Source organism: Pogonomyrmex barbatus, unplaced genomic scaffold (assembly GCF_055798465.1).
Source record: "Pogonomyrmex barbatus isolate J1 unplaced genomic scaffold, ASM5579846v1 scaffold16, whole genome shotgun sequence".
Taxonomy (NCBI): domain Eukaryota; kingdom Metazoa; phylum Arthropoda; class Insecta; order Hymenoptera; family Formicidae; genus Pogonomyrmex; species Pogonomyrmex barbatus.
The window spans coordinates 198,486-210,901 of NW_028297112.1; the positions used below are offsets into that span (position 1 = coordinate 198,486).

The 12,416-nt window shown below is 41.3% G+C and overlaps 1 protein-coding gene across 2 annotated transcripts in view; it reads right to left on the reverse strand.

The window, feature by feature from the left end:
* Window positions 1–12,416, reverse strand: part of LOC105426143 (lachesin) — a 167,244-nt gene that overhangs the window by 12,837 nt on the left and 141,991 nt on the right. The gene's annotated exons all lie outside the window — the stretch shown is intronic.

Below are 12,416 nucleotides of genomic sequence, written 5' to 3' on the forward strand. Positions count from 1 at the left end.
CAGTTAACGTGCCTCGGCCTCCGCCGACGAATCAACTCTTTCATTATGCCCGATTAATATGCGTTTGTAACGTACTGAAGTTTAGAGATTTGGCCGCCGTTCTGATCAAAGTTTAATTCAAAGACAGATTGCTGCAACTTTTCAACAAAAGGCACGCTCATTAATAACAGTTATCAAAAATTATTATTAAAAAGTTTATCGTAAATAAAAATGTAGAGATATTGTTTTATTCAACGGCAACGCAAAAGAAAAATGATAAATAAAGAATGATCTAGGAAATGTAGGGAAAGAAATAAATCGCGAGCCACCGCGTCCGCGGTGTAAAATTTACACGTACCGATCCGACTTTTCATCGCCGAGCGGAGAGAACTCATTAAAACCTTAAGATGGCTTAATTAGTTTAATAGCATCATCCCTTTTCATCGGTACGTCACTAACGCTCCGTTTCTCCATTTCCATTCGCTCATCTGCCTGCCATCCAATTTCTCCTTCCACCGTGCGACTGCAACGAGTACGCAAGACGTTCAGATATTGTCTAGTGTAAATGTTATTCACTGCGCGGGTAATTGTTGGCGTATTCTAGCGCAGTATAAATTACACGCAACCAGGAAACCAATGAATCTATTTGCAGAATGTCGGATATACCAAGATGTGCAATGAGTTTAAAGTATCAAAGTTGATTCAGGAATAAAGCAAGAAGATACGTTAGAAAATTAGAAATTACGTAGCGCGACGACACAGTTTGCAATGAGATATTCAAAGCGTGAGAACGTTTCGAAGTCAGAATCATAACATTTTCGATGCGTGACATTATTTTAAAATTATTCCAGAATATTTCAAAGGAAGAAAAAAATTACTGGGAATATTTTTTTAAGCGCAGCTCTTTTGGTTTCTTTTATAATAATTTTTCTTTGATGAAAATATCGAGTGTGATCAATCTTTATCGCATACTTTTTCTTTCTAATTTTATATACATAATTATTTAAAACAAAATTTAAAATTTTTTAATAATTTTTTATTTTAATAACTTTATTTTAATAAAATTTACTCATTTTAAACTGACTGAAAAATATAATTCATTTAATATAACATAGTAATATAATATAGTATAATAATAATAATATATAATATAATATAATTAATTTTAATTTATACTTTTCTTTGTCAAGGCTTTTTACAGTTAAAAATTTTCCACGTATTCAGTCGTTGAATTAACACTTTCTCGATATCGTTACATGAAATGTTTTAAATTTATCAGTACACATTTGATAATTTCAATCCCGTACGCAACATCGGATTGTTGACATTTTTTATCTCGCGTGTCGCAGCGCGTCGTAATTAAACTACGCGCGGTCTGAATTGTAAATCGTTTGACGGTACGCGAACGCGTTAGGCGACCAAGGCCGACGGCCACCAATCGTCAATGCTGCCATTATTGCGGCCGGACCACGATCATTAACTAAATCGACGACAGATCCGTAGGAAATAATTTGCCGTAGGCGTCATCGAATCTCGGCGCGATGCGACAAGCAGGAAATTGCCAGGCTTCGTCGGGTTACGATCGCGTAACCCAATTTCGCGAAACAATGGTGGCGGTGGTGGCGGTGGTGGCGGTGGTGGCGGTGGTGGCGGGCGTCGACGCTTTTGTTAACAGCTGCCGCTACATCGTTTGTAATTACTCGCGACGAAATCCCACACTAACATATCGATCGAAGACGTTTTCGGCCGTTTGATTCGATTAGTGATTGGGGAGGTAGATATACAGGTCATATTGTAGGAGCCCTCCGGCCAATACGTCTTCGATCCTCCGTCGACCCTTGCTCCTCGCTTTCATAAACACGAAGTCAAAGTCCTCTTTGATAATTACCGACCTACAGCTCGTCACATTAACGCGTCTTGTGACGCATCGATCCATTAACGTGTCAATCGGGCGAGTCTCTAGGTGGATGTTGCGACGATATCCGCGCTGATATCCCATGAGATTACCAAGGTCGCTGCTTGAGGAGGATAGGCTTGGCTTCCCACCGACGCGACGTGTCGTCGTCGTATGTTCCGCACGTGACAAAAACCACGGAAGAGATGTTATGTCTGCGCGAGATTTTTTTCCTTTGACAGATATCCAAATAACTCAAAACAGTCTGTCCTCTCGTGACGAGATTCTCGCTCGTTTTGTCGAGTCTCCGATTAATAAGCCCCGTAATGATGAGAAAGGGTCACGGTGGTCGCTGTATAACGTAGTTATAATTCTATCAGAGCTGCCTTTGTTCGGGACCGTATTTCCAAATGGTGATCTCGATAAAGTAGCCAATGGTATCCGCCGGAAGGCATTTCCTCGCGGAGCGACGCGGTGGTCCGAGCGGGAGGGCGTGGATGCGCGCGGTTAAGGGTGACTAAAACAGCGTAGATGCCGGAGGATGAGGGAGACGAGAAGAGCGGACCAAAGAGAAAGAGAGGGAAGGGGGAAGAGAGAGAGAGAGAGAGAGAGAGAGAGAGAGAGAGAGAGAGAGGACAGACCAAGGAAGGGTGAAGGGAGGAAGTGGGGAATTAGTATGCGGCGGCTGTCACGGCGCCATCCCTCGACTGCGGCGCCTTCCTGCACCTTTTGCCCAACCCTGGACCACCCGGGCTAGACCGTTAATTTTCCATCCCGTGACTCCAATCAATCTTACCGCCGTCAGCAAGTCTCCCTTATGGCGATACCCCTAGGTAGTCCTTTCTCTCCTTCGACTCTCGATACGCGTTACCGTCCGCCACCTCGGATTTCAGCCACTGTCATTTCCGGCTTCCTGATTCCGACGTGCGGCTACTAAATATACGCCGTCGTTTGCGCGAGAAAAGGCCCGATGCGCGCGGACGACCGTTCGAATTGCGGCAATTAGTAAAGATTTCGATAATTAGAACCCGAGAAACTAATTTTCCAACGATTTTCCAGCGATCCATAGCATGTCTATTCAAGATGAGAAAAAAAGGAGACCTTCTCATTTGTTAGATCATTTGTGTTACGAATAAATCATGATTATATATCGATTGTATTTTTCTCCGTATGCTTTTCTCATTATTTTCATTATAATTATTGCCGATCTGATATAGCGTTATCTCGCAATTATTTTTAAATTGGTGTACTCTCGAAGAATTAATTAATCCCGCGAGCAGCGGGCTATTTATATAAAAATTTAAGTTTTATTCGGCACGGATTGAAAAGAAATCTTGAAGGTCCTTAATTTTAAGCACAAAAAATTCTTTATTGTATCGTCATATTTGACGTGTATACATCATATTATATAATTATTCTTCCTTAATACCATAACTGATATTCGAGTAATTGGACACGAAATTATTTTCGTTATTTCAGTTAAGCAACTCCCGTTCCTTATTCCGAATAACAACTGTGAGAGTTCTCCATCCGCGTATCGAAGATTATTATTGTCTGAGTTTCCTATTCATATTATCTGCTTTCGACACTAGCCTCAGGGCTGATCCTGTCGCGAGCGAAAGCTCGCGCAACACGTAGCGTAATCGACAAGAGCGTAAACGGAATACTGACTTTAATGAAGTACGTCGGCGAGACGGCTGATTTAACTGCCGAATCGCTATCCACCTCGATTAGATCCGAGCAACTAGAAATTTCTTTGCTTACGCTGTAATTCGAATTTATGATAACTCGACGAGTAATATCGTCGCGCGATATTTTCGAGGTATTTTCTGAAAGTGCGAATTAACAATAATCTCTTATTACAATATTATAGCGTATATGTTAATAAACGTTAAATAGACGAGAGCCAGAAATTCGTCGGCCGACGTGTCGTTGATATCCCCAAGTTTTCGAAAGACAAGCTCGCGGTGCTGCTCGCGAAGTACTTCTCTCTCCCGGAGTAGGTCTATGGAAAAGTTATATATTTTACGGCGGAATGAAATCGCGTTGGTTTGAGACTCGCGCTACGACAAACCGCAAGGACGGATTTCGGATTCCGGCGAATCCACCGAACGAGAACTAACATTGGCTTTCCCTCGAAGGCATCGTCTTCGCGGATTTTATGGAAATATTTTCTCCTCCTTCTCGAGGATTTTCTTTTTAACGCGCGTTCCGTCTCTCTCTCTCTCTCTCTCTCTCTCTCTCTCTCTCTCTCTCTCTCTCTCTCTCTCTCTCTTCCTCTTTCTCCATCCTCCACGTTCTTCCCTTCTCTCTTAGACTCCCGCTTAGACTCTCCTAGACTTTCCCCCTTTAATCGCATTACCGTACATACATATATATATTTCCATTCGTCGAACTGTTCGACGCCGATTGAGGCGGCTCTTTCACCATCATCGTGGCGTTTCATCTTCCGCCTGCTTACCTTCGCCATTGCGATGTTACTAGTAATTGAAAAGCTGCGTCATTAAATGAGCGTGAAGGCAATTTCGTAGCAAATTTCCAATACCGTTTTCGCGTTAATTATATACTTCATCGCGCCCTTGCAAACCAAAGTGCACGCTCTTTCGCGGAATAATTTTAGAATAATTATATAAAATCAGATTACATTATAAAGGGTATTTTAACAAGAACTGTTTTATTTTTTGGACAAGACGTAAAATAATGGAAATGTTTCTGATTTGTTTTATTTATTCGCCATTGCAAATCAAAGTGTACGCTCTTTCGGAATAATTATACGTTTGTAAGGACGAAATCAGTCAAAAACAGTATCATTAATTAATTGTTTAGCTAATTAATATTCTAATTATTTAATTAATGATGCGTCTGCAATAAATTTTTAAATTGTTTTAAAAAAATTGCTTCAAGTATTACTATTATATTATTATTACGTTAGAATCTTTTGGCGAATGATTTACTTTCCCGTGTTGCAAATTGAGTATTATTGTTTGTTCCTTCGGTCTCGGCAGGGAGTTTTCCGAGCCTCCCAAATTAGCGTTCGTGCAAGCGCAAAAGGAGATGCGTAAGAGCCCATTGGCGCAGAGTGGGATGAAGTTACAACGCATTAGTTTGTTTAAGAGACAGACGCCGGAGGGAGGCTGCAGTCGCCTGGCAGACCGACGTTACTGGCCGTTTGAGGAACGACTTTCGGAATCGACTTTCCTGCCGGAGCGAAGAGAAGTTTGGCAATTTCCTTGGGCTAATCTGCTGGTCGGTCAGCATTGAGATGCTGCAGGGGTTACTATCGCAGAGGAGAGGAGACCGGACGAGAGGAGGGGAGAACAAGGGCGGCGTAGCGGCACGGCGGGGGGTTGTGATCCATCGACCACGAACGCCAGGCGGTCCCATGAATTATACAAGCGACTCTCTATCGCTCTCTCTCTATCTGGCGTCTCTTTCTCAGAGATATCCCCCGCGGTGCCTACGAGAGGTACGGCGACGAGAGAAACGGGGGGAGGAGGGGGGGGGGGGTTAAAACTCTCCTCTCCTCGGCGAAGAAAAGAGATGGAAGGAAAAGAGACGCGGACGCGTGCCAGGGTGATCCGAACTCGCACGTCACCGCGACTGTCTTTACGTGGCAACGAATGACCATCCAATAAAGGATGACAATTAAAGCTTGAGCACGGGGCGGCGACACTTTTTCTTTCATTATCCCCAACGCGTCTGTCGGCGGAGCGCACGACTGATAGATGCCGCAGACAGGATCTCTAGATTGATGAGTTTCGGCTGTGTGGAACGGCTTTTATAAGTATTAGCTTGCTTTGCGTAAAGCTCGCCACAACGTAAGCTGCTTCTTCTCGTTGTCGTTATGTGTTTTTCAATCGTATCTGATTTACTCGGCGATTTACAGTATCGTACATCTAAAAGCATTTGTAATTATAAATTATAAATATCGCGTCCTATTTATTGTTTGTGAGGCAGCAAATGGAATTTCTCCTGTTTTCTTAATTTATTCTAAAATTACATAAATTTGCTGTTACAAAGATATAGCAAAAAGATATATTAAATTTAAAAATAATGAAAGATATAATAGAATATTACAAGAATATTACATATTCATCTATGAATCAAGCATAATATCTGTCACATTAAAGCTATCACATGAATTCTTCACATTACGTTCAAATGTATTTAATTATACGCGACAAATTTTTAGATGTTATATATCTCATTACTATATTATCAAATGCAAAGAATCAAGAATTTAATCTTTTAAGATCATATGAATTGATAAATTTCGCATTGTATAATTGTGGGAAATTAGTCTTGACGGTATTTCAATCGTGGCGAGGCGTATATTATTCTTTCCCCTTTAAAAAATTTTAATGAGAGAAATATATATATATATATATAATATATATGCGTGTACGCATTGAATTTTTTATATTGTAAAGAATAAACGTACAAACAATGTGCAGTCTAGATATCGGAAACAATGATGGCTTAATAAAAAGAAGGATGCAAGAGAAACATAACTAAATACGCATTGATACATTGAAGGTAGTGGTTATTTCCCGAAGATATTTCTCGCCGATTTTTCCGCTGTGACCTATTTTCACGGTGGTTTTGCATGACGATAAATCCGGGACGGTCTCTCATAAAAAGTACTTGTCGCTCGGTCCCACGCTTATACATACGCAAATATGTGTGCACGCATATTGTTCGAGTATACGGCGGGAGAAACGAGACATTTAACGAATTTACCTTTCAGGAAGTAACGAAGCAGTGTCCGCTACTCCGCAATTAATTCAACCGTGCGGCCATTAAAAATACTCGGCGCGAAATTTGCACAGTAAAGAGACAAAAATGTGCCGGGAAACGGTGACTCTTTCCGTCGCGCTGGCATCGAGGCGTGAAGTTAATTACCCCCTTCTAACCAGGGCTCTAAGATTTTCTCACTTTCGGAAACGCGCCACAAAGTCGTGATGAATATTCATGATCACTCACGAGAATGTGGAAAATCGTTCGAGACGCACTAACAGATTTCGTGATTTAGTTTTACGAGCGAAACGCGCGCCGCGAAGCGCCCTCCTCATTCCCCGCCATTGCGCGTCAATCTGTACCCATAAAGCTCGAAAACTACGTCATAAGCGTGCGACCCTCTTCCTTTTTTTATCTCGCAATCAGAGCGGGGCAAATTCGCACATGTAGCGAATTTGAGTAACAAGGTCGCCGTCCATAATTATTTCGCACATAGAGAAATGCGGCCATTAAAAATAGACTCTCAATTTTCCGAGCGCACCTACGGAACACGTCGTACCGCGACAATGGCGCGCATTATTCCCCGATTATGCATTACATTAGTGCGTTATGATAACGCGAAATTATTTTCCTCTGTCCCCGTGTCTAATCTCCCGCGTAAATGAAGTCATTTAGGTTACATAATATATGTTACACGTACAAAACATTTTTTTCGCAATCATTATCTCTGTGTTTCAGAATACAGATTATTCTTAATGCACATGCCTCGTTATCGCGTTTCTAAAGCGCAATTTATAGCTTTTAAAAAATTTTGAGGGCTCTCTCTCTACACGCTGTGCAAAATAATAAATTATATATCAATATATATATATATTGATTTTTCTTTAAACGTTCTTCTGAAAGATACAAGAGGAAAGGAGCATGCGCATATCAATGTTGACGAAAAGAATATCGGCACAAAGTTACGGCACTAAAATGTTGCCGGAGCGACGCAGTTTCGTATCCCAGGTATAGTAAACGGGGGTGTAAGATTGCTCGTCCATTGCATCATAAATAATTTATTGAATCGGGGGTTACTAAGAATCGCGTCCTCAACGAGGAGGACAAAAGTTTCGAAGCGACCCCGAGGCTTTCCACGTTAAAGTTTCGGCCGTGCGGCACGAACTCATGCCCCGAAGGTAGACAGCGGGTCTCCATACAACCCGGTACAAAATTTTTACGCCCCCGTGCACTGGCGAAGTTATAGAAAGGTGTGCCATCGGTGGGACGTTCCGTTTTGTGTCTGCCGAGTTTGCGGAAGTCTGATCAATTCATAATTAAAGCGGCCGCGGTAATAGAGAACTTGAGAACGATATCGCGTCGTTCAAAAGTAGTTCCCACCGAGAGCAAGCGGTTATGTTTGTCTCTCGAGAAAAAAAGAAGAGTTTAAAGAATTTAACTAGAGCGAGTCCTTCAACGCGAAATCTCATCCATTGTAAATTGTTATACTTGCCGCGAATTCGTGCCGCAAGGCACCGGGTGGGAGTTGCAGTTTTAATCCTACGAATTTATGTTACACGATTATACGAAATTTCGCGTGTTATTATCGTGTGTCACTAAGTGACAGGTCTATATAAAAAAAAAAAATATTGTACAATGTGTTATCAAGTGTAGCTTCATTATTATACGTAAAATATATACGCAAATATATACGTTATAACGTTCGAAATTTATGTCACACAAAAATGACCAATTTCTTTCTTGCTTCATCTTTTTCAAGACAAACTTGTAAGTATCAAATAGCATCTCACTGGAAAAATGTAACAGTATTTAATTGGGATAATATTGTAATAATCGAGCGATTAATTACGGAACAATTGCACTTGTCTGATATTCTAAAATTATCCAAGAAATAAGAATATCAATAGAGTTAAAAAGCAATGAGAATGAATATTTCTTCGCGGCATACCTTTCGAATAAGTTAAGAATACAACTTCGGAGAGAGTTATTGTCTGCGTGAATATCAGCGAGAAAATGCTTGCCGGCAACGTTTCAAAATCTAAACGAGATAAAATTCGGTTGAAATTCGTTCCTCCGTGTAATTCCGACGGCAAAATTGCTAAGTGCCACCACGTTACCGGCGTCCGGAATGCATGTGCAGAAAGAGTTTCACAACAAATTTATCAAAGTCACGACTGGGCCACGACTTCGTTTGCATCTTACGCTGAAGAATTCGTTAGTGAAATTCTCAAATCCAAATGAAAAGCTCGTAGAACTTTGCGAGCCACGATACCACGCGACCGCGAAAGTTTTCAAAGTCCGGCAACTCGGTATGGATTTGCAGGAGGAATTTGAGTACAACGAGAAGTTTTCCGTTTGCAAGAATTTCATCAAGAGCTTGTTAAGCGTTAACGGATTTTTACAGTCTCGAGTCGCATTATAATTATTTTGCGACGTACGTTTTACGGCACTTCTAAAATGTGAAAATTTAGAAAATTAGTAGTAATGGGCAATTTATGTTGAGTAAAAAAGTATTATTAATATTAAAATCGACCTAGATGTTAAAAATTAACTTTCAATTAAAAGAATCGAATAATCACGATAGAGAAATTAATATGATGTCGCGATATATTTTAACGACAGACTAATTCAGTAATCCTCATAAATTCATAAAAAGTAATAACTTTATTATTATTTAATCGTACAAATCAAGAAGAAATCGCCAAGTGTTAAATAAAGATATTGCGGGATTACGCTCGTTATTTATTTAAGTGCTTACATTATTTATATTAATTTAGTGTTACACATTTTTCCCGGTAGATCCTGTGTAAAGGATACTATCTCCATGCATAAGCAAGCACGTCCGAATTAAGGGGAGTGAAAAATGACATTACGGATGCCGACAAAGCAGCCGCGTAACAGCCGTTTATTAAATCCGCGTCTTAGCAGCGACAGCAGCAGAGCGGGGTTGAATCGGCGTACAGTGTATGCGGCAGGGGTGGACGGTTGCATTATGTATACGACGCTCGGTCTGAGGAAATCACAGAGGGATGGGGGCGGCGAAAGGATGGCGAAGGGGAGGAGATGAGGAGCCGAATGAATACGATATTGTTACTATCCGGGCGAACGCCGTAAGTTTTACCCCACTCCACCCCCAGTCACTTCTCGCGCGCTAAGCTCGTGCCCCAATGCCGCTACAAATAGCAGTTTGACTCGCGACCACGGAATAAATTAGCCAGGAAATTCGAGCTTCTTCGCGCGGAGCAACAGACACGGAGGGAGGTGAGGAAGATGTCTCGTGATGTCGCGAGGGAAAAAAGGGGCCCTCTCACAGGGGAGAGAAAAGGCGAGGCGAGGCACCGACGCGCGAACCGCGCTCGGATATTAAGAAACAGGGGTACTTCGCCCCTTAGGCAGTCCTTAATAATAAATTCATATCTCGACCCCTTGTCTGCCTTCCCTATTCTTTACTGCCGGCGTAGACGAGCTCCGCAACCGAGGAATCGTCTTCGCTTCGCGGGACGACCTACCCCGCGGAGTAAGGTGTCTCTCTCTCTCTCCCCTCCCTTCCCCCACCACTCTCGTTTCCTTCAGTCAGACTACAAATCTCTTTTTTTATGCCGCTTAATAAAACTCGTCTGACATATCTCCTAACTGCCGCCACTTAATTTCGATCCGGGCCGACCTTCTTCAAGAAACGCAACGGGTTCCGTTAGTTCTGTGCCGGGTTGTTACCGACTGTACCTGAAGTAGGTTTGTTTGCTTCTCTCCCTTCTTGAACCGTCGTGTACCTCTGCCAAGCCTTCGCGGGACCTTTTCGAAGTTATTTCTCCGCTTCCTCTTTGGGGAAGCTCCGAGAAATTCGAATTCCTTTCTGGTCTGACTTTTTCCTCGTATTCTCATCGTCTCGCTCGTAGACAGAACAATGGGATGGTCACAGTCGATTCCAAATCGACAATTTTAAATGGACAGAAAGGAACGCGCGCGCGCGCCTTTTCCCATTTCTTGTTTATTTTTTCGCGCAAAATGAGAATGTTAATCTTCGTCAGAGATTTAATTTATACAACTTTCAGGAACGTTAATTCATTAAACATTTCACCGTTGAAGATACTCAAATTCTTTTCATTCTAAGCTAGCTTTTCTAATTTCATCACATTATAATATACATCGACGTAAAGATGAGAAATGCATGGCAATTATTTATGAGTATCAGGCAATCGCAGTTACATGTTAATCTCGCTACCCTTAAGCAATTCGCAATAATTACACATCTTAGATCACAGAATATGTAACGAGCTTCGTACACAACTCGGCAACACATTTGATTGTGAGGCATGACTCTTAGCGCGCGGTTAATCCCGCATCCCTTTCGGGGATACCAATAATTCAGTATTAGCTCCACGCCAATAGTTCAACGAATCATCCGGTCGGAATATAGGATCGTGAAAATGCTTTTCTCAATAAATTACTATCGTGATATATCGCGGTTAATTTTTCAATAGAAAAAAAGAAATTTTTTATTCTGCAAAAGGCACTGTTTATCTGGAAAGAGACACTTTCAAAAATTTTTTAATATACTTGCGTCGCAATGTGAATAATATCCATACAAATTTTACGATCATTCGTTTTCACACAACTCATGTATGCAGTTTAAGAGTAATCAATTAAAATTTTAATATTATCATTAAGTTAATTTAATATTATTATTATTATTATTATTATTATTATTATTATTATATTATGATAAGAAAAAATGTCGGTTAAAAGAATAATACGTATAAATTAATTGAAAAATATCTCGCCTGCGCAAAAACGACGCAAGTTTTTGAAAATATCGATAACTCGCATAACTTTTCTTACGTAAATAATCTAGATATTCTAGACAACAAACTAAAGAAATTTAGTTTGTTAAATATTTTTACGCGTGGAGATTGACGGGGGAAAAGAAAAATATTCCATATACCGGACAATCATTTTCATCCTTTGTTTTTTATCGAACCGGGCGAGTTTACATTTCACCACCTTCTCTCTTAGGTAGTCTCGGTAGTCTTTTATGCCAAATGTTCGCTTCATTTGAATATTGCTAATGCGAAAAACCGATCCATACTAATGGACCGATCTTCCCGCATTCGTTTTCGTAAGCGCCGTCGATTCTATTTGCTCTCTACATGTCCCGATTCATACTCCCTTTCATGAAGGTACGTACGCGCGTACTTCGTCCTCATATTTCATCCATATCTAGCGGCTTTATCATCTGTCGTAAGCCGCAGATGAAATCGTTGATTGTATGCATTTTATTCCCTTACTTCGCCGCACGACGAAGTTACAACGTATAACGCACGCGAGGACTAACGAATCGCAAAAAGAAAAAAAGAAAGAAAAAGAATGAGAAAAAGAAATAATTCGCGTACGTCACGTTTCAGAATGGGGAAATAATATATCGAGAGATGAAATCCAAGCGATGCTGTACACACACACACACACACACACACACACGCGCGCGCGCGCACGCACACACCACGCGCGCACATACACACACATATATATAAAAGGACTGCTTTTTGTATTTGCACAGCCGCGTTAAACTGTAGCCAACTAATGTTGCGATTTAATTCGGGGAAAGTGCCACTGCGAATCGCGACCTGTCGGCAAATATTAGGCAGAGGTAATTAACGTGGGTATATTTGTCTTAGGAGGAAGATCGCGCCGCGTTCGCCATGGAATTTAACCGTGTCAAACCTCGGTGCTGCGCGCCGAGACGCGCACGTTGCCCGAAGAAACCACGGTATCCGTCAGCCGGGTGTGCCGTAGAAATTACGTAGTTCGT